The 19879-nt window shown below is 47.5% G+C and overlaps 1 protein-coding gene across 7 annotated transcripts in view; it reads left to right on the forward strand.

Moving 5' to 3' along the window:
• The window catches only part of CAMTA1 (calmodulin binding transcription activator 1), an 829903-nt gene that overhangs the window by 400019 nt on the left and 410005 nt on the right, over window positions 1-19879 (forward strand). The window lies entirely within an intron of this gene.

Genomic DNA, 19879 nt, shown 5'->3' on the forward strand with positions numbered 1-19879 from the left:
GCGAGGATGGTGCTGTCTTGGGTCAGGAGCCGAGAAGGTGGCTTGTGATCCACCTGGCAATTCGCGCGGGTCAAAGAGAGAGATCCTGGAGTCCGCTGGTGTGTTGGGTCCCCTAGCATGCCAGGATTGATCACCTGGACGATAAGCCCTCTTGAGTTCAACGGCTCACACTCCAGGCCGACATTCTCCGTGACACACTTTATCATTATGACTTTTTCTGTATTAATCATGTGCTTTTATGGCTGTTAAAAATAGCATCCGGTGGCTTTTATTATATTACCCCACAGAGAGAGATAACTTCTGTTTTATGTTTTTGTGGTTGTTTTTTTTAAACACCCAATAACAATGCTTTATGATGATGAGCAAAGAAAAGCCCCAATATGAGAAATCCCACTTTTCCTATGTTCTCCTGTGTTCAGTGTTTGCACAGTGTGGCTTAATCAACTCACGGGACATTAAAATGTGGATCGCCCTGAATGCACTCCTATGTACCCCGGTCTAGGACCGACTGGTGATGGGGCCAGCAGATCAGCCCTCGAGGGGCCCGAGGGCACGGGGGCTGGGCCGGGTGGGCAGAAAGCGAGAAGCGTGGTTGCGACCTGCACAGGACTCTTCCCAGGACTACCAGGGTCTGTGGGAACTCACACCAGAGCTGCAGCAGACGGCCCCTGGGCCTGCAGCTCTCTGGCACAGTTCGTCTTCAATAACACGTAAATCAGGAACTTTGCGTTGTAAGTAGCAGTGGGGTGGAATTCTTCCTCAGCAGCAGCTCAAAAGCCTGGGGCAAAACAAAACAAAACAAAACAAAACAAAACAAAACAAAACAAAACTCCACAGTGCTCATTTTCTTCCCATGTTATAAATTAGAATTGTCGCTGGATGGAATCAGAATGATTGGTGGTTATTTGTAGACCATATTTGTGTTTGGAGTTCTTTGTGGCTCACGCTTGCAGTCTCGGGTGCAGACACCTGTATGGGGGAGATCAGGACCCTCGGGACGCAAGGGCAGGGAATGGGCCAGACAGCAAGGGGTCTCCGAAACTTGCCGAGCATCAGTGGCAGTGGGGAGTGGGGATGGGAGACGGGCTTAGAGACCCTTGGTCAGCAACACGAGGTGTGTGCTCTCCGGCCCTTGGAGAGTGAGGCCACCCCAGGCAGGCACGTGGTGTGGTGGCCTCTTCCACTCAGCTCGCAGAGTTGTCCCATTGAGTCAGTCACTGAGCACTGACTGTGGCCCTACTCTGTGCAGGGCCCTGTAGTGTCCACAGGGAAAACAGAAGCCATATTTTCTGCCTCAGAGACTCATGGTCAAATTAAAGAGGCGGACATACCTGAAAGTCACTGGTGGCTGAGAAGAACAGAAGCCTGAGCCTTTAGGACAAGTGTCCAGAGGATCCCAAATGGACTGGGATGACCAGAGAGGCTTCCTAGTGAGGTGGGTGATCAGCCAAGCTCTTGAAGTTGGGTAGGACTGTGTGCGTTACTTACATAGTCTATCTGGACTCCCCCTTTTCACTTAGCGTGGTGGTCTGAGCTCCGTCTCTGTTGACACTTACCCCTCATCCCTTTTAACTGCTCTATAGTTCTCCACTGCAGGAGCACTCGAGCCACGCCCTAGTCAGTGCCTTTTTAGACTCTGTCCAGCTTTTCAGCATCACAGTGCTTTCAGGAGACATGTTCATACAGGTCTGCTTGTACACGTGTGCAGCCCAGGCCTGCCGGAATTGGTGGGTGTGAGGCCTTAGTGTCTTTCATTTTACTGGACACGGTGAAATTGCTCCCAAGTGGCTGTGCCAATTACATGCCCAGCAGCACTGAGAATTCCCATCTCTTCTGTGCCCCCCAGTACACGGATGGATGAAAGACGGTGCCCTGTTCAGTCTGAACGGAGTCTGTCTTAATTGTTTGTGGGGATGAGCACGTTCTCATGCGAGCAGGTGTCCTTCGTGATGGATTGTCTACCACAGGGCTTGGTTTTCAAACATCCCCAGAGAAAGACCTCTTTGGCAAGGGCTGCCCTCACCTCACTGCACATTTCCTGCATTTGTCCTGGTCTGGACCAATGGCCAGGAAGCCCAGAGGTCACGCGGGGACAGTGGGCAGGTGGTCCTTTCCAGCCAGGGAATCGCCATGCGGACACACATGAGGCTTTGCATCTCACGGATCTTGGAGCTGTGATTTTCTACCACCTCAGCTGGTTTCCTCAGTTCAAGGGCACGATAAAGATATTTGGGTCTACCGTTTAACATATCGCTTGCTCTAAGCCTTCCCTCAGGCCAGGAAAACTGCCAGCCCTGTCCACGGAACCGCTCAGCAGTCCGGCTTCTTTTGTTCTCGGAGGCTGGGGCCCTAGGAACACACGGCAACTCAAAAGCACATTGATTTTCTCAGCCAGGCACAGGATGGGGGCAGCCGCTTTTGAAGCTGACGAGCTGTTAAGTCCACGATTAGTTGTCTTGTCTGTAAGCCACGGAGAAGCCAGCTCGATAAGGTTTCCAGGGACGACAAAGGTTGGCAGGGAGGAAAAAGAAGGTGGTTGTGATGTGATGTCAGCGTTTCAGGAGATGAAATCTTAGCAGGCCTGAGGTTGGCTCTGCACCCCAGGGACATTCGTGCCTGCTTATCTGGAGCCTTGATGAGGGTGGGAGCTGTGGGGGTAGGAGACTCCCTGAGAGCAGAGGGGGAGATCTGACCTGTCCCCTGCCTCCAGTATTGTCACACCCCGGGTTAGGTGAGGTGGGTGGAGTCTTTGGGCCAAGCTGGAAGAGTACACGTACTTTTCAAGATCCCAGAGCTGTCCTCTGGTCCCAGAAGCTTATGGTGCTATCTTCTGCCTGGTGTTCACACCTCTCTCCTGAGAGTGCCGGGTATAGAACCCAGGCCAGCGCTTGGCTGTCTACCCCCCGACTCCTTAGCTGCTAGGGTTCCACAACAGACAGGAGCCACACACACTTAGTATAGCAATGGCCGCTGGCTTATGAATCTCCTCCATACACACCAGCTACACTATCCCATTCAACCCCCATTGAAACATCTGTCTAAAGTACGTATTATTATCCCCATATCATAGATGAAAAAATCGAGCCTCAGACAGAGTTGCTCCCTCCTCGTATCCTGCCACAAATCAGTGTGGAGGTGGGACTTGAGCCAAGGTTCCCCTGGTTCTGTGGCAAAAGTGTTTGCCCGGACATCAGTTGCTCCTGGGCATTCCTGGGGGGATTTGTGCTTTTTTCAGATCAAGTCAGCACAGACGGTCCATCTGTCAGCCAGCTGCCCGGTGCTTTCTCCCCCATCGTGACAGGTACTGAAGGCGCAGTGACGTGAACATGAACATTCCCTATCTCATGGCAGGACACAAAATCAAGTGTGCTACTCTAACACCGGGTCACCAGGAGTGCGCCGGGAGTCCTTGCGTGGAACCTATGGGAAGGGCACCTGAGGCAGACTTGGTCGTAAAGAGGAGACATAAACATGGGGCACGAGGCACTGGTGGGAGCTAGATAGCAACAGGTTGGGGTGGGACATAGCAAGGGGCAGTGACAGGGTCTGTTGAAAAATAGCTAATGTGATTTAAAGCAACAGGTGGCCAGAATTGCGACATGTCAGAATCTCTCCCAGCCCCGTGCAGACCAGATGTTCGCCTCCCGGAGACCAGGCCTTCTCTGCTCTGATCACGAGGCACGCCTCGCCACAGACGTCCTGCCTTTGGAACCAGTGGGTGGCACTGCACAGAGGCCGTTGGCTCAACTGTGGGTAGCATGGACAAAGGCATCCTTCCCCACTGAGCCGGTGCTGTGGTGGACAGGAACCCCCAGCCTGGACCATCTGCCTGGCAGAAATGTCAGTCATCCCCTCTGATTGGAATTTTCGGCAGCGAACAGAAAGTTTAGTTTTGCTGACACGTTTGTACCGTGTCCAAGGAGGAAGAGTTGCTTTGACTTCCCGACGAACTGCCTGGAAGCCGGAAGCCTGTTGTGAGCACAGCAGAGGCGGTAACAAGGTTATGTTTTTGGACTCGGCCTCATTAGAAGTGATGTTCTTTATTTGGACACTTAGGCCACATATTAAAAAGAAAAAAAAAAAAAGCACCTCTTTCAGAAGTAGGAATGATATGGTAGTTACCGCATTAGGAATTAACAGGGCATGAGATAACGGGCTGCCTCATGGCGATGCCAGATCGTTCCAGCCCTGCTGGCAGCCTTAAGATAAATAGATATCTCGCTTGCAGCCGATGGAGTATATTTAAAATAGCCGCAAACATGTATGGAGCCCAGATCAAGTTTGGAAAGCAGCAGCGCAGAGACAAGGAGGAGGTCAGCTGGCTCATGAAACGGCCGAGCAGCTGAAGCTCTCAGGGGGCCAGGCGAGTCGGTGTGTTGCCGCCTTGTGTTTTTGAATAGAATCAATGCTTCTTGCTTTTCGTGGATGATCATGTGGCTCTGGTGCGTGGACGTGCTGCCTCACTCCGCTCCCCCCCCCTCAGACTCGCCATGCGCCCACCAGTCTGTACAGTGCGGCGTTTCTGGCTCAGAACCCACGTTCTCCCACATCGACGTTGAGGTCGTGGTAGCCTTGTAACTTCGGAAACTTCCAGGAGCGTCTTCCCTGGCCTCCCCCAGTCAGCAGTAGTCATTCCCTCCCTTTAATTTCTGTACCTTCCTTCAGGAAGCGTTCTCTCTGACTTTCCACTAGCCCTGTCCGGTTCGATAAACACGTATTAAGTATCCAGTATCTTCTAGATGTGAGAAGGTCTGTATCTGGTATCCAGGCACTCGATGGCCTATTAAGGGCAGAATAGGGAGAGGCAGGTAGGACACAGCATCGTACTTGAGAAACGTACAGAAACACGTATCAGGTCATTTCAGTGAGGTGTGGTAACCGGTAACCACAGAGGCTTTGGAGGGTTGGAATGGGCTTGTTTCCCCTCCGAGGACAGGGTCTGCACCGGCCACGCAGAGGCTCATGCCATGAGTGGTGGATATGCTGCACGAGCAGCTCCTTTCATGGGTGTCCCCTCATCTGAGCTCCACCCAACCCTGTGGTTCAGTCGTGTGAGTCGGGTGTGTTTATCCCCATGGGGACTCGCCCTCGGCTCTTCGATTTCCAAACCCGCCACCCCCTCTCTTGTGTCCGGCACTGGTGGTTGAGGTGTCCTGGTCTCATGATGCCTCCAGTGGAGCGAGCCAGCCTGTCCGGCGGCACCTTGGAGGATCTCCCCGAGCTCTCTTCTGACTTTTAATCATCTGAGTTTTTGTGCAGCGTCCTGCTGGCATGCTTGCACGTTAAAACTCAATTTCCTGTTACCTGGATGTGTTTTGGTAGAATCAATTCAGGAACTCAAATCCATAGTCTTTCTTTAATTTCTAATTACTTAGCATCCCTGGTGACATGTCCCTACCCAACTCGTATAATTAAATTTTAACTAATAAATAACATTAAACTAGCTACGCTTTGAAATGGCATAGCCTCTGTTCACCTTCTGCTGAGCTCATGGAGGCCTGGCCACGGTGGTGGTTTTGCTTCTTTTTCTTAAGGCTCTGCCTTCCCTGACCAAAGGCAGTTAGCAACAGCAATGACAACTATGGCATCATTCATCGAACACCTACTGAATACCTGTTCCTGTCCCCATCGCTTTATGGGTGCCATCTTGTCCAATGACTTGGCAACATTCCCATTTAGCAGGCCATGCCATTTTCCTCATTCTTGCAGAAGATGTACTTAATTTTTAGAAGATTAAGAAATATATCTAAGGATGCCCAGCTGGTCTGTAACAGAGTCAACACACTACCCTGGGTCTGTCTGATTGCAAATCCCCAGTTTCCTCGTCGCCATACCACATCGGCTTTCAGAACGCCCGATACTCCGGAGATGTGTGCTTAGACCAGGGAGGTCTAGGAGCACGGGCTTCAAGATGCAGCACGGGGCACCCACGCACGAGTCTCAAGTGAGATGGGGGGATGAGGAAGGTCTTTCGGTACAAGTAGTGGTCCCCTTCCAATCACTGGGCCTCCCTTCTTTATAACCCCAGAGAGTCAAAAGAGCAAGAGCCCCTCCCTGACTGTTCCCCAAGCCCAGGAACCTGGTGCCCTCGGGTCCCCAGGGACTTCAGGAAGAAGATGTGGGGGCCTTTTGCCATCTACTTCAGTGGGTGCGAGTTTGTCCTCCAACACTCTGAATACCTACAGGGCCTGTTGTCACTCCTTGGCTCTCATTTCACCCAGGTCCTGTAGGAGCTTTTTCTATCCCCATGTCAGCCTTAATTGAGAGACAACAAGTTGTGTTTATCCATCCCACTATGAATTGCCAGTTTCTATCCATCCCGAAGCTATAGCTCTCAAGCTTCCAGGACACGTTGACTTTGACACGCGGGGTCCGTGTGTTCACTCTCCCTATGCAGGGTTGCCAGATTTAGTGCACTCCCATGTAGGTACACACACACACACACACACACACACACGTGCACATAATGTCCTGTGAAATTTGAATGTCAGATAAGCAATACATAACTTTTCAGTACAAGTATGGCCCGTGTAATTATCTGGGACATACTTATGCTGAGGTCTTATTTGCTGCTTGTCTGAAACGCATATTGGGCTGGGCCACCCTCTGACCATCGGAGCAGTTTCCTTGGAGTCTTTGCAGACAGAGATTTGGCTGCTTGGGTATTGGTCTCGTTGAGGACTTGAGGAAGTGAGTTGGTTTATCTCCAGACACATAATCGATGCAGGAACCATAAAAACCAGGAAGGACGCTGGCCACCGCTGAGAAGAGACGGCACTCCTGGCAGTGTGACAGCAAACCCAAGGGCCGCCGGGCCCGGGGACCCTCTTATTCTCTCTGAAAAAAGACTCTGGGGGCCACTTGGACCGCTGGCAGCCCAGGCCTTGCCCTTCGAGGCTGCTTCCCCAAGGAAGCAGGACCCTGGCAGTGGTGAAGAGGTGCCAGGAAGATGTTGAAGGAAATGGGTTTGTAGTTTCTGCCTTCCTCACGTCTCTGGTAGATTACAGTCTGTAAGATATTTTGTGATTTCCTTTTTTAAACTTGATTTGAGCCTTATTGAGCTAGAAACTCCCTGTCGAAGGTAGAGCAGCAAGACATCAACTTGGTATGCTGAACTTGTACTTAATTATTATCATAACAGTCCCTTAACATGATTGCAGATTAGCCCACAAGGACATGAATGGGAATTTTAGCATATTCAATTACAATGGAAACTCTTGAACACCACTGTCAAAATTCACCCCAGGGCCTTTCTATTTGGGCCCCAACATACAGCAGGCACAAAGTTAGATGTTACTCAGGACACATAACCTTGATTTTTGTAAGCATAATTTACAGCCTCATCCAGAAGCTGGGGATGCCTTTTAAGAACGTGATATATATTCCACCCACCTCGGTAAATGACCAGATACAGCTGCTTGGGTTGGGTAAAGAATATCTCTGGCCTTCACTTGACCGAATAGTAAATTATTGATCTTCTCCACATCTTTCAATGCCCTGACATTGCTGGGGAAATTTACTCCTGTCATCTGCAGCTGTGGCCTCTCTCCGTGTGGTGCTCTCCGTGCTCAGAGGGCACGAATCTCCAGCCCATCCTAGGACAGTCACGCCTGACCCCTGTAGCTGACACGGGTTAGTCACTGACACAGGGAAGGCGTATGATTTGCAAACTAATGAGGCCCAAGTTTCTGTGTCTGTTTTCCACAGACCAGCGAAAATCACGGGGAAGACAGAGGCGTGACGGAGGGCTTCTGCGCACCCAGTAGGAATGGCAGAGGAAGGCGTCGGTGCACAAAGGCAAGAAGGGAACAGCTCTTCCCACAGCACTAGGGCAGAGACTGCTTTGGCGGTGGGCTGGCTCCGGTCTCCTTGTTTCTTCTGCACACGCGTTGGGGTTCTGGCTGCTAAGCTGCCCTCTGCTTGCCCTTCCTGGATGCAAACCCACACCATAGATGGAAAGCTGGTGATTTCCTGAAAGCACCTTTCTGGCCCTTGTTTTCCTCCAGGACAGGGGGAGTGACCTCCCATTTCCTCTTTGCGCATCTGAATTCCAACACCTTATAATGCTTTCTGCTCTTCAGGACTTGCCTGTACGCTCGTATCTCACTCATGCAAAACCCGGGGGCCACGCAGGCACATACACAGCCATGTTGCCACTTGCTACCTGCAGTGTGGCCCACTGGTCAGCCCGGTCAACCTCACCTGGGAGCTCATGAGGACGGCACACTCTCAGAACCCAACCTGATCTCCTGAATCAAGATCTGCCTTTTAGGAAGATACTAAAAGTATCGTAGGCACTGGAAGGGATTGACCCTCGCCTTCTCTTTTCTTCCCTTGGTCACTCGGCCGTAGGCTCTTGGGTGTTGTGTTTTTTAATCTTATGTTAAGAAAAATATCCAAAGGAAAATTTCACAAGTTGGTCTGGTAATTTATTACTTGACTCCCAGCACCTTTTGAAAACTTGTAGGTGAAATCTCTGATCAGACGGTTTGAGCCTACCACTCTTTATTCTGCCCTTGGCCATGAAGGAGAGAGAAGAGCGGGTTTCTCTCCGACAGTGGAGCTCGCCAGCGGCGCTGACTGAGCGGCTCCCTCGCCCTCTTCCCTGGGTGGACGAGCCCTGTTCCTGCTTTGTTTGTCTCCACCCAGCAGGGCACTTTCGTCCCCTGCCGAGCCCAGCACTTGGCATGGTACCTGGTGCATATTTGGTGCCCAATAAACATTTTTTGAGTGAATGGATAAGGTGATGGACTTCCACGAAGGGTCAGACAGTAAATAGTTTCAATTTTGCTGGCCAGATGGTCTTGTCACACTGCTGCTGTATGAAAGCAACCGTAGACAATAGTTAAAGAATGGATGTGACTGTGTTCCAGTAAAACTTTATTTACAAAAATAGACTGAGGGCCGGATTTGGACTGGTCGACTCCTGTTCTCGATTATGGCAGCAGGTTCTAGAAGGATCAGGGTGCAATGGGAACCAGTGAGAGATTGATGGGGGATGATTAGGGACTTGCCTCTCACACGTGAGCACTGCCATGTTTTTAGACTTACGTTTGCAGCCTGACAGTGTTCAGGCTCGGCTTATAATTCTGTAAGGAATCAACACTTAAAATTTTCTTTTTTTTTATTTTAGAGAGAGAGAAAGGTAGCATGAGCAGGGGAGAAGGGCAGAGGGAGAGAGAGAGATTCTTAAGCAGGCTCCATGCTCAGCACTGGGCTCTATGCAGGGTTTCCTCCCCTGACCCTCGGGATCATGACCTGAGCCAAAATCTAGAGTTGGACGCTCAACTGACTGAGCCACCCAGGCGCCCCAGGAATTAACACTTCTGTTCATGACACACTGTCACATCAGACAGTGTTGTTCATCACAATGCTGTTCCGGTGGAGTTAGGATGTCTTCTTTCTCTTTCTTTGTAGTGGTAACATGTCCATGTGGCATGGGTTTATTTGTTCTCAGTCTGAAGAAGCTAGGAGACATCCTTGCAAGGGCAGTTGGGTACCGTTTCTCCCACAAGCCGAGGACATTGCCCCATAGTGCTGTGGAGAGGGCAGGGCAGGTCCCCAGGATGCACTCTGAGCTCCAGGGATCTGTTCAGGGACAGCAGAGCCAAAGGAATATGACCTTGGTGTGACCGGGTGGGTCAAAGGGTCAGGCTTTCATGGCAGGGGGGAAAGGCTGAACCCCATGCATCTTCGGGCCTGAAGTGCTTTGAAAGTAGCCTGGCCGCGTTTGACGTGACAACGTCCCCCTAGAATAGAGGCCGTAGGGAGGGTACAGATGTTATTCGTCCGTGTTTAAGTATTTACATGACAGCACGAGAAACGGGCATTTTCTCTTTCATCTTTGCTGCCACAATTTATGTACAGTTTTATGATGGATGCGAGAGGTAGACATTTATTACAAAAGTGTAAGAGATGTTGACTCTTCACGAATTGATTATTTAGAATTTATTTTATTAAATATTCTAGGTGGCGTGTGATAAACTGAACCTCTGCTGGTTTGCAGCTTAATGATTCATGTATCTGCGGCAGTGATAAGGAAATCAAGGACTGCGTTTGCCATTTCGGGGGAAGAATGTGGACTATTATTAAATCTGGAATGGGCCTCTCGAGAAGCCCTCCTTAAGGGAGCACACGTATCAATAATTTCTTCTCCATACGAGAATCCTAATGTTTCACTTATGGAAACATAAATTCTGAGCAAGTGGCTGTGGTTTTTCCCCTCCCTTTGGCTCCTAATATCCTGTACTCATGGCTGACCAGCTCCTATTCCTTGGTTACTGTCTAGTGTCCAGAGTCCTTCAGTCTCTGTGTCTTCATCCTCCGATTTCTAGTTTTTCATGCTCTTACAAAGCTCTGCTGAGGTCGATGCATTTCAGCAACTGAGATGCTGGCAGAGACCAGGAGAGTGTCCCTTTTGTTTGAAACGTCCTGAAAGATTTGTTGAAGTCTTGGAGGAGACGACGAGTGACTGGGACATCTCAGAAGTCTGATGGAAGTGTGGTCAGCCCATGTAGGGTCTAGGCTGCTGCCCTGAACCCATTCGTGCGGCAAAGCCCGTCTGGTGAGTTGCGTCTGTACCGAGGACAGCGGATGGGAACACCCTGGAGCTGTGCCCATTCTCAGGGGACACGGAGCCCGGGAAACTTAGCAGGTGTGGCTGTCCTGTCACCTCGGGACAGAGGGCAGGCAGAGCTCCTGGGGGACATCTAATGAGAGTGACAAATCTGCGTACCTCATGGTGATATTTTGAAGGCATCAGGGTTGTCTGGTAGCTTGAGTTGCAAAATACTCCCTGACTTCTTCCTCTTTCCACAACATTGGACGGGTGGCTAAATGCTGTAGTCTTTACTGTAGGAGTCTGTGGGAAGCTAGGTTGGGGAACCCCAAGACTTCCTGTTTCTGCCCAGGTTCCTTACTCATCCACGCGTGGAGCAGCCCAGTCGCACGCTCAGTCCTTCCATGGTGTGATGCCCCGACACCGATATTGTACTTGAATCCCTCATTTTGTTGCGAACATGGAATTAGACCTACTTGTCGGCATCGTGCCATTTTAGGTTCCATTTCCCCGAAGAATGCACACGGAACTGTTCACAGTTATTCCTCACAAGTGGAACCTGCTTGGCTCTTGTCAGGACAGGGAAGTCCAGGAGGAAGTGAGCTCGCTCCTGAGCTTTCGTTCTTTCGTGGCTCTGAGGTAGTTGTTAGAGTCTACACTGCAGTCCCCACATGCAGGTGGGCATAAGAGCGGCTCCCTCGGCCGGTACAGGGTTGTGTTTGGTTGTTGTGCTCTCATGGAATTCATTGTCCCTTGACGGCCAGTTCTCAGAGCCCCCAGAACAGGCAGTGGGTTTGGACACGCTCCCATTTTCTTGTTTGCTTGGTCCACTTCTGTCTCACCAGCACTGAACACGGGAGGGACTCAGTTGCTGTTTGTGGGACGCCTGAACGAGTGTGTGGAGAGCTGGCCCATCAGGGTTTCGAGTGCCTGGTGGCAGGCCGGGTCCCGGCACCCTGGAGCGGAGCCGTGCAAGGCGTGTGTACTCGGACACCTGCCGTGACTGGGGACAGCCCCCTCCTGTGTGCGGAGCCCCCTCGCTTGCCTTTTCCTGGGAGGCAGCTAAGTAAGCCTCATGGAAGCAGCTTCCTTTCCCAATTAATGAACACTCTCAGACATGATATGAAATGTTTGGAAACGAGATGCAGCACAGTATTTTGCCCGTATTTTTTTTTTTTTTTTCGTTTCACAACACCTGGCAATAAAATTCCCGGGCTAAATACCAGATGAGTGTGCGCCTCATTATGTATAGTAACTTCGTCTATAACTTTTTTAAGCCCTCCAGATGGAAGCACGGTATAAATGTGGAGAGCTTGAGAGGGGAAATGAAAATAAATGCACTAAGAAATAAAGAATCTGTTTTTTATACTTTCTTTTGCAAATAGTGTTTGCAATGACATATTGTGAATGGACTGAATTATAACAAAAACGGAAATGAAACAGAGCTCGGGGGTAGAAAGAGCAATTGTTACACTCACTTTAACTGATATAATGCAGAGCAATGCTTTTTACACTCAATTAGTTTGTACATTGTGTTGGACACAAACCAGAATGTAGAACAGTTTTGGGTTTTGTTTTTACATGATTAAGGGAGATGAGATGAAATAAATTCAGTGAATTACCCTGCGTTCCTTTTCGGTCGGAGATACTTTTGTTTTGTTTTTCCTCACCCCTGGTATAGAATGAGCGAGGCTGGTTCCTCCAGCGGCGACCTCTGTTCCCAAACAAGGTGCTCCTCCCAGAGATCAATGGACCTTCCATAGAGTTCCTTTCTCTGCCTCAGGGCCATCTTTTGCTGCACAAACAAGGTTAGGAATCGGGGCTATTTACATTTGGTGTTTGAGAGTATCTTGTGCTTTGAATATCAGGAAAAGATAGCAAGTGTGATAGCAGCTCACAGATGTTTGCAAGCATTTAGGCAATGAAACTATTTCCAAGGCTGTGTATTTTAAGATCCTTATTTAATTTATTCTGCTTAATTATCCTTTCTTGCATTTTTAATGCTCCTAATATGATGATATTAAGAATTGCAGTGTGTGATTGCGTATTGCTCGTCTGAATACGTGCTAGATGTGAGAGGAAATGTGGGTTGACGCTGTGAGCCGGGACCCAGCCCGGTGCCCTCTCCTGTGCGGCTCTGTCTCCCGCAGGAGGGTCTGGGAAGGGACCGGGTCTTCACCATCCAGAGGATGGAGCATTTCTCAAACTTTACTGTGCGTGCAAAGCCCCCTGGGGATGCTGATTCAGGGGGTCTGAGTGGAGCCTGAGCTGCTGCCTTCAGAGCGAGTGGCCGGGAGCTGCTGACGCTGCTTTGACTAGTGCAGTCACTTTGATGCGCGCACTGAAGAGTGAACACGGGAAACCACTAGCGAATGGCAATGACATCAGCTGGATCCCCCCGGGGCTGTGTCAACTAACTAGTACCCCTTACCAGCCAAAAAGAACCAACACCTGCTGACCAAGCCATGCCCGTGGTGCCTGGCATGTGTCCTTTCTTTCTGGAGCCGAGCTTGTTGTCAGGGGTCTGATGCTGGTCTGGTTGAAAAGATCATCCTTGTTTTCCTACATGCAGAAGGCAAGCCACACCTGTGGTGCTCTCAGACGTCCTGTGTTTTCCATTCAAAGCCACAAATACTAATAAGAAAACTGTGGGAGAAACCTGTTAGGTATAATGCCCAATTACAATTATTTTTTACTCCAAAAGGCACGTCAAATAAATAATGCAGTTTATGTTACTTCTAGAAAATGCAGCAGCATTAGTTAATTTACATAAATTATACAACTCATTATCTTTGTTTATAAAAAGCCTTAGCAATATTTTGGCTTATGTTCCGAAAATGGAAAAAGCCCCAGATTTCACTTCAGTGTAATTTTCCTTTCCTGCAGTCACCTTTTTATTTATTTACAGAAAGAGCGTCTGTTTGACAGATCCCCTTAGGATTACTGCCCTTTCCTCATGATGAATGGAATGCATTAAGTCTGACTTTTGTTTATAAAAAGCCAAATAAATACAAGTGAAGGAATCCAAGCACCCGGAGCTCTGAGCTGCCATGGCGGCTTCCCCTGCCGGCTTTCCCTGCTGCCCGAGGTGGGCGCCAACGTGCGCAGGGTGGGGAAGAGGCTGCGGGGACCAGGAAACTGGTTTTTCCTCCCTTCCGTCTTCCATGCAAGTCCGCAGGCAGCTCGGGTTAGGTGTTGTGTTGTCTCGTCCTGACGCACCACCTGTAAGCAGACCGACTGGTCCCATGCTGTCCAAAGACAGCGGCCGCGAGCCACGTGTCATTATGGAGCCCCGCATTGCGCCCACTCTGATTTGCGAGGTGCCAGAAGTATAAAATACACACCACATTTCACAGCCCTACTAGGAAAAAGAAGCCCTGTTAAATAACCCGTTAATATTTGTACTGATTACATGTTGAGATATTTTAAATACATTCGCTAAATAAAATAGATCATTAAAATCAGTCTCACCTGTTTCTTTTTCCTTCTTTACTGTCGCTGCTAGGCTTACACTGAATAGCACTGGGACTGTACCATGCTAACCAAGAGGCTGAAGGCCTGGATTACTTTTAAGCGTGCCCATAATTTAGACTCTGATTCTAATTCCTCTACTGGCCCGGCATGAGGATCTGACTCGTAATCGGAAACTTACGATGCAGTGCACTTGCAAGGGCAGGTCCTGTCTGATGCTGTGGTTGGAGATTTGAAGGGCCTGTAGGAGAATAGCATGGTATGGGAAAATGGAGCTCTTATCCCTCAATAGCGCTTGGCTGGTGCTTCCAGCTTGAATATTAAAGTCTGCCTATGAAAGGCGAGACCCAACTCCCGGGTTATTTCAGAGTGGAAACTGGTGAATCCTAAACTCTCCTTCATCATGTACCCATTTGAATGGCACGAGAAAAGCGCTGCCCCGTGGCAGGTCTGCAGAGCTGAGGTGTGCTTATTAGAGCAGGGAATGGTGGACATGATTCCTTTTGTAGGGAAACCTGTGCTCTGCCACGTGCCAGGGTATCTGGGCTTTTGATATCAATGTGTTCAAAATGGAAGCTAATGCCGGCAGGTCTTCTGTCTGGGAGGGCATAGCCTGAGACCCCAAACCCCCTGGGGTGCACCCCGGAAGGGAACACGGCCTTTACTCGTCAGTTCTGCTGGGTCCAGGTGGAGCTCTTTGCCCTCATGGCACTTGGCACGTTAGAGACAGTGATTTCTGTCACTCTTTAGTTGTCAGTTAGTCATTTCTTTACTTCTCCCATCTGTCCGTCCATCCGTCCATCCATCCATCCATCCATCCATCCATCCATCCATCCATCCAAGAAACATTATGATGAGCTCACTGCATGCCAGGTACTTTGCTAGGCATTGGAGATACAGTGATGCACAAAGCGGATCCATTGTCTGCTCTCTTGAAACTCTCCACTGAGTGGGATGGGGACAGACAGGGATAAGCAGCAAGTGCCTGAGGACCTTTGAGAGAAGTGCTGAGGGTGACGAGCAAGGCACATGCCCAGACCGAGAACAATAGCCAGGCATTGGGCTTTGGTGCTCTAGGAGAGCCTGAACGAGGCAGGAACATTCTACCTGAGACTCCAAGGACGAAGATCTGGGATAGGCCATTCTCAGTAAACAGGACAGAGTGAGTCTTTCAGGCAGCAAGGATCTTGGTTTCTGCTGATGGAATGGGCCCAGTGTGCCTGGGAAGCAGGGACAAGGACAGCGTTGTGGGAGGTGTGGCTGGTAGGGCCTGGAGCCAGGTCATGTGGGGGCATAGATGGGGTAAGGATTTTGGATTCTCTTCTAAGGGATTTTAGGAAGGGTCTTAGGGATGGTGGAGAATGTTCTGGATGAGTAACTTGGCCCTGGGCCGATCGTTACTGGGCATGTCACTTAATCCCTTGGGGTGTTGGCTTCCTCATCTGTGAAGTGGAATGGCTGGGGGAGAGAAGCTAGCCAGAACGTTCTTCAAGGTTTTTTGTTTGTTTTTTTTTTTTCTATGATTCAGAGAGAGTTCAGTGTCTTCTCCTTTTGGATCAGGTAACTTTCATGTCCCCTGAGGCTGGTTCTGGGTGGCTTATAAGGCACTGGCATGTGAAGTCTTCAACCTTGATGTTTGTGAGTTCTTTGGCCTCATAAATTATGAGAAGACAGAGTGATCTTTGGCAGTGCATCAGAATCACTGTGAGCTGCTGGGGTTCTAAAGTGTATTCTGGGGTAGGACGTGGGCATCTGTAATTTTTTAAAAGAGCTCCCCAGGTGATTAATTCTGTGTATTGGCTAGGTTGGAGATCCCCTGGGGATTGTGCCTTTATGAGGGGACAAGGATGGTCCTTGTAGCCAGAGGTTGTCTGTGTAATAGTATGTCAGATGCCTGAGGCACACAGGGTCCCCTGGGACCCTTCCAAGTCCAAATATGTAGGCCTCCCATTAGATCAAGGGTCTTCGTTCAGAAATTATGATTACCTCACTTTGCACAAAGGGATCTAGTACAACCCACAGAATAAATCCATGGTAGACTGAGGGACCTTCTGGTAGGTTTTTGTTATACTGACAAATTATTTGCTGTGAAGGCAAAGGGATTGGTTGTCATGAGTGCCGCTAATGATCTTGGGTTTTGGGGGTTATGACACGGCTGGTGAGGAGCATTTCTGATGCACCTTCCTACCATCCCCCAGCCACCCTCCACTGCCATGAGTAAGCCAGTTGAGTATCTGCAAAAATCTTAAGAACCCAAGGACAGAGCGAAGTGCTAATCCCATTCCCTCTTGTACATCTCTAAAAATACCCAGAGACCTCTCATAGCAATGACAAAGTAATTGGTAGCAAAGTTAGCATTCTACCAAAACCTACTAGAACTCTGGAAAAAAATATGTGAAATGACTGTTGTTAGTTGTTGGGCAACAGGCAGTGCAGGAATCTGATATCTGAGAAGAGTAAACAACAAGATGAGTTCTGGCTTTCAGGCTGGAGACTTCGTTCCAGTAGCATGGAGACAGGTAAGTAAGGAGAACATGGCAGTCTAGCTGAGCTGAGGAGATCTAGATCAGAGTTTGGGATGGCCAAGGCAATTGGAATTTATAGGGAAGAATACTGGATAGAAGGGACATAAACAGAGGAAGAGATCCAGAAATCTGCATAGTAGGTCTCCTTGAGTCTTTGGCTAAATACTAAGCTGAGTGTGTATAAGGTGAAGCTCCATGAGGTTGGTCAAGGAAAACAACCACTGAGGGCTGTAACTAAAAATTCTCAGAACTCACACACAACTTGGAGATGTTCAAGTTTGGAAGCTAAGTTGTGTGAAGAGATATTACTGGACTCCGAGGGTATTTATTAGAGACCTCAGAAGGGCCATACCTTAAGAATAGGACTAAACTCAGAGCGCCTGGGTGGCTCAGTCATTTAGGCATCCCACTTCGGCTCAGATCATGATCTCATGGTTCATGAGTTCAAGCTCTGCATCAGGCTCTGTGCTACCTGCTGAGAGCCTTGAGCCTGCTTTAGATTCTGTGTCTCCCTCTCTCTCTGCCCCTCCCCTGCTTGCATTCTGTCTGTCTCTCTCTCAAAAATAAATACATATTTAAAAAAAATTTTTTTAAAGAATAGGACTAAACTCTCCCTGGAGTAAAGACTAATCTAGACTCACCCTAGCAAAGCACAAAAACAGACCTCACAATGAGCAAGCTAATCTGAAAGTAATGCAAATGCCTGATATAACAAAATGCAACATTCTTTAAAGTAAGACAGCAAAAGTCTACACTCAACAATGTATCATGCACAGTACCCTGTATTCAATAAAAAATAATGATTCATGTAAAAAAACAAAAAGCGGAGAAGGAAATGTGACCTATATCCAGGATAAAAATCAGTTGGTAAAAATGGAGCCCCAGATAAAGTAGATATAAAATTAGAAGACAAAGACTTTAAAACAGCTATTATAAAATCTTCAGTGATCTAAAGGAAAAGATGAACAGTGCAAGGAGAGGATTATAAAAAAATAACCAAATAAAACTTTTAGAATTTCAAAATATGATATCTAAAGCGAAGATTTCACCAGAAGAGTATATTAGTCATCGACTGATATGTACAAAATTACCACAAATTTAGAGCTCTAAACAACATTTATTTATTAGCTCACAACTTCTGAGAGTTGGGAATCCATATGTGGTTTAGCTGGATCCTCTGTTTCAGGGTCTATCACGAGGCTGGTTCAATCAACATGTCAGCCAGGACTGATGGCTCATCTGAAAGCTCACCTGAAGAGAATCTACTTCTAAGCTTTCTTAGTTGCTGCAGGAATTCAGCTCCTTGAAAGATGTTGGGCCGAGGGCTTCAAGTTCCTACCTGGCTTTTAGCCAGAGGCCGCCTTCAGTTTCTTACCATATGGACCTCTCCAACATGGCAGCTTAATTCGTCAAAGTATATAAGCCAAAAAGACAATAAAGAGTTTGCTAGAAAAGCAGAAGTCACAATCTCTTGGAACCTAATCATAGGTGTGATACCCCAACATCTTTAATGTACCCTATTGATTAGAAGCAAGTCACCAATGTGCCCATGAAAAAAAGAAGTGGAGATGACACAAGGGTATGAATAATAGGAGGTCAAGGCCATTGGGGCCATCTTGGAGGCTATCACAATGGGCATAATAGTGGGTTAGGCACTAGAAAAACAAGTCAATAAACTTGAAGATATAGCAATAGAAACAGCCCAAAATAAAGCACCCAGAGAAGGAAAGATGAAAAAAATAACAGAAGAATAATAGAGACTCCGTAAACTTGAAACAATATCAAATGATTTGACATACATATAATTGGAGGCCCAGACCACGGTCAGGTGAGGATAGGAGAAGCAGAAAAATACTGAAGAAGTAATGGTCAAGATTATTCCAAATCTGATGAAAACTATAAAATCATAGCTCTAAAACACTCAGTGAATCTAAACATGGGGCAGGATAAATACATAGACAAGAACACAAAGAATTGTCATAATCAAATTGCTGAAAACCAGCAACAAAGAAGTAATCTTTTAATTAGACACAGGAAAAAAAAAAAAAAGACAAATCACAAAGATAAGAATTACTACTGATTTCTCATCATTAACACTGAAAGCTAGAAGACAATGAAGCCCCAACCTAGAATTCTTTATTAAAGGAACATATTCTTCAAAACATGAAGGTGAGCAATGCTTGGTCACCTTGCTCAGTCAGGTGAGCGTCCGACTTCGGCTCAGGTCATGATCTCGCGGTCTCTGAGTTCGAGCCCCTCGTTGGGCTCTGTGCTGACAGCTCGGAGCCTGGAGCCTCCTTCAGAATCTGTGTCTCCCTCTCTGCCCCTCCCCCACTCATGCTCTGTCTTACTCTGTAAAAAATAAATAAACATTAAAAAATGTAAAAAAAGCCATGAAGGTGAAATAAAGACATTTTTAGGCATAAAAGAAAAAGCTAAGATAATTTATTGCTGGCAGATATCTGCTGTAGGACATATTAAAAGAAGTCCCTCAGGCTGAAGAAAAATGATACGAGACGAAGGCTCAAATTTACGTAAAAGAATGAGGAGCACCAGAAATGGTAAATATGTAGGTAAAAATAAAATACCCTCCTTCTTGTTTCTAAATGTTTTTGAAAGATAATTGACCAAAACTTATAAACTTATAACTCTTAATGCCTACAACAAAAAAAGAAGGAAGATGCAAAACAATAACCTAACCTTCCAGCTCAGAAAACTAAAGAAAAGCAAATGGCACTTGGAGTGTGTAGAAGGAAGGAAATAACTTAAACAATCCACTTAAATGAAACAGAATAGAAAACTAATGGAAAAAAATTGATAATACCAAAATTGGTTCTTTCAAATGATCAACAAAATTGTTGTACCTGTAGCTAGACTGGCAAAGATAGATGATAGATAGATAGATAGATAGATAGATAGATAGATAGATAGATAAAGATAGATAGGTGGGTAGATGATATACAGATTGATAGAAGACCCAAGGGACTAAAATCAGGAATGGAGGGGACATCACTACTGAATTTATAGAAATAAAAACTATTATAAAAGAACACTATGAACACCTATATGCCAACAAATTACATAATTTCAATTAAATGGGCAAATTCCTGGAAAGATATAATTACTGAAATTGACTCAAGAAGAAATTGAGAATCTGAATAGACCCTAAAACAAGTAGAGATATTAATTTAAAGATCTTCTGACAAAGGGGCTCCTGGGTGGCTCAGTCAGTTAAGCATCCAACTTTGGCTCAGGTCATGATCTCATGGTTTGTGAGTTTAAGCCCATATTGGGCTGTGTGCAGATGGCTCAGAGCCTGGAGCCT

Source organism: Puma concolor, chromosome C1, assembly GCF_028749965.1.
Source record: "Puma concolor isolate L17-30 chromosome C1, mPumCon1.1.hap2, whole genome shotgun sequence".
In the NCBI taxonomy this organism is placed as follows: Eukaryota; Metazoa; Chordata; class Mammalia; order Carnivora; family Felidae; genus Puma; species Puma concolor.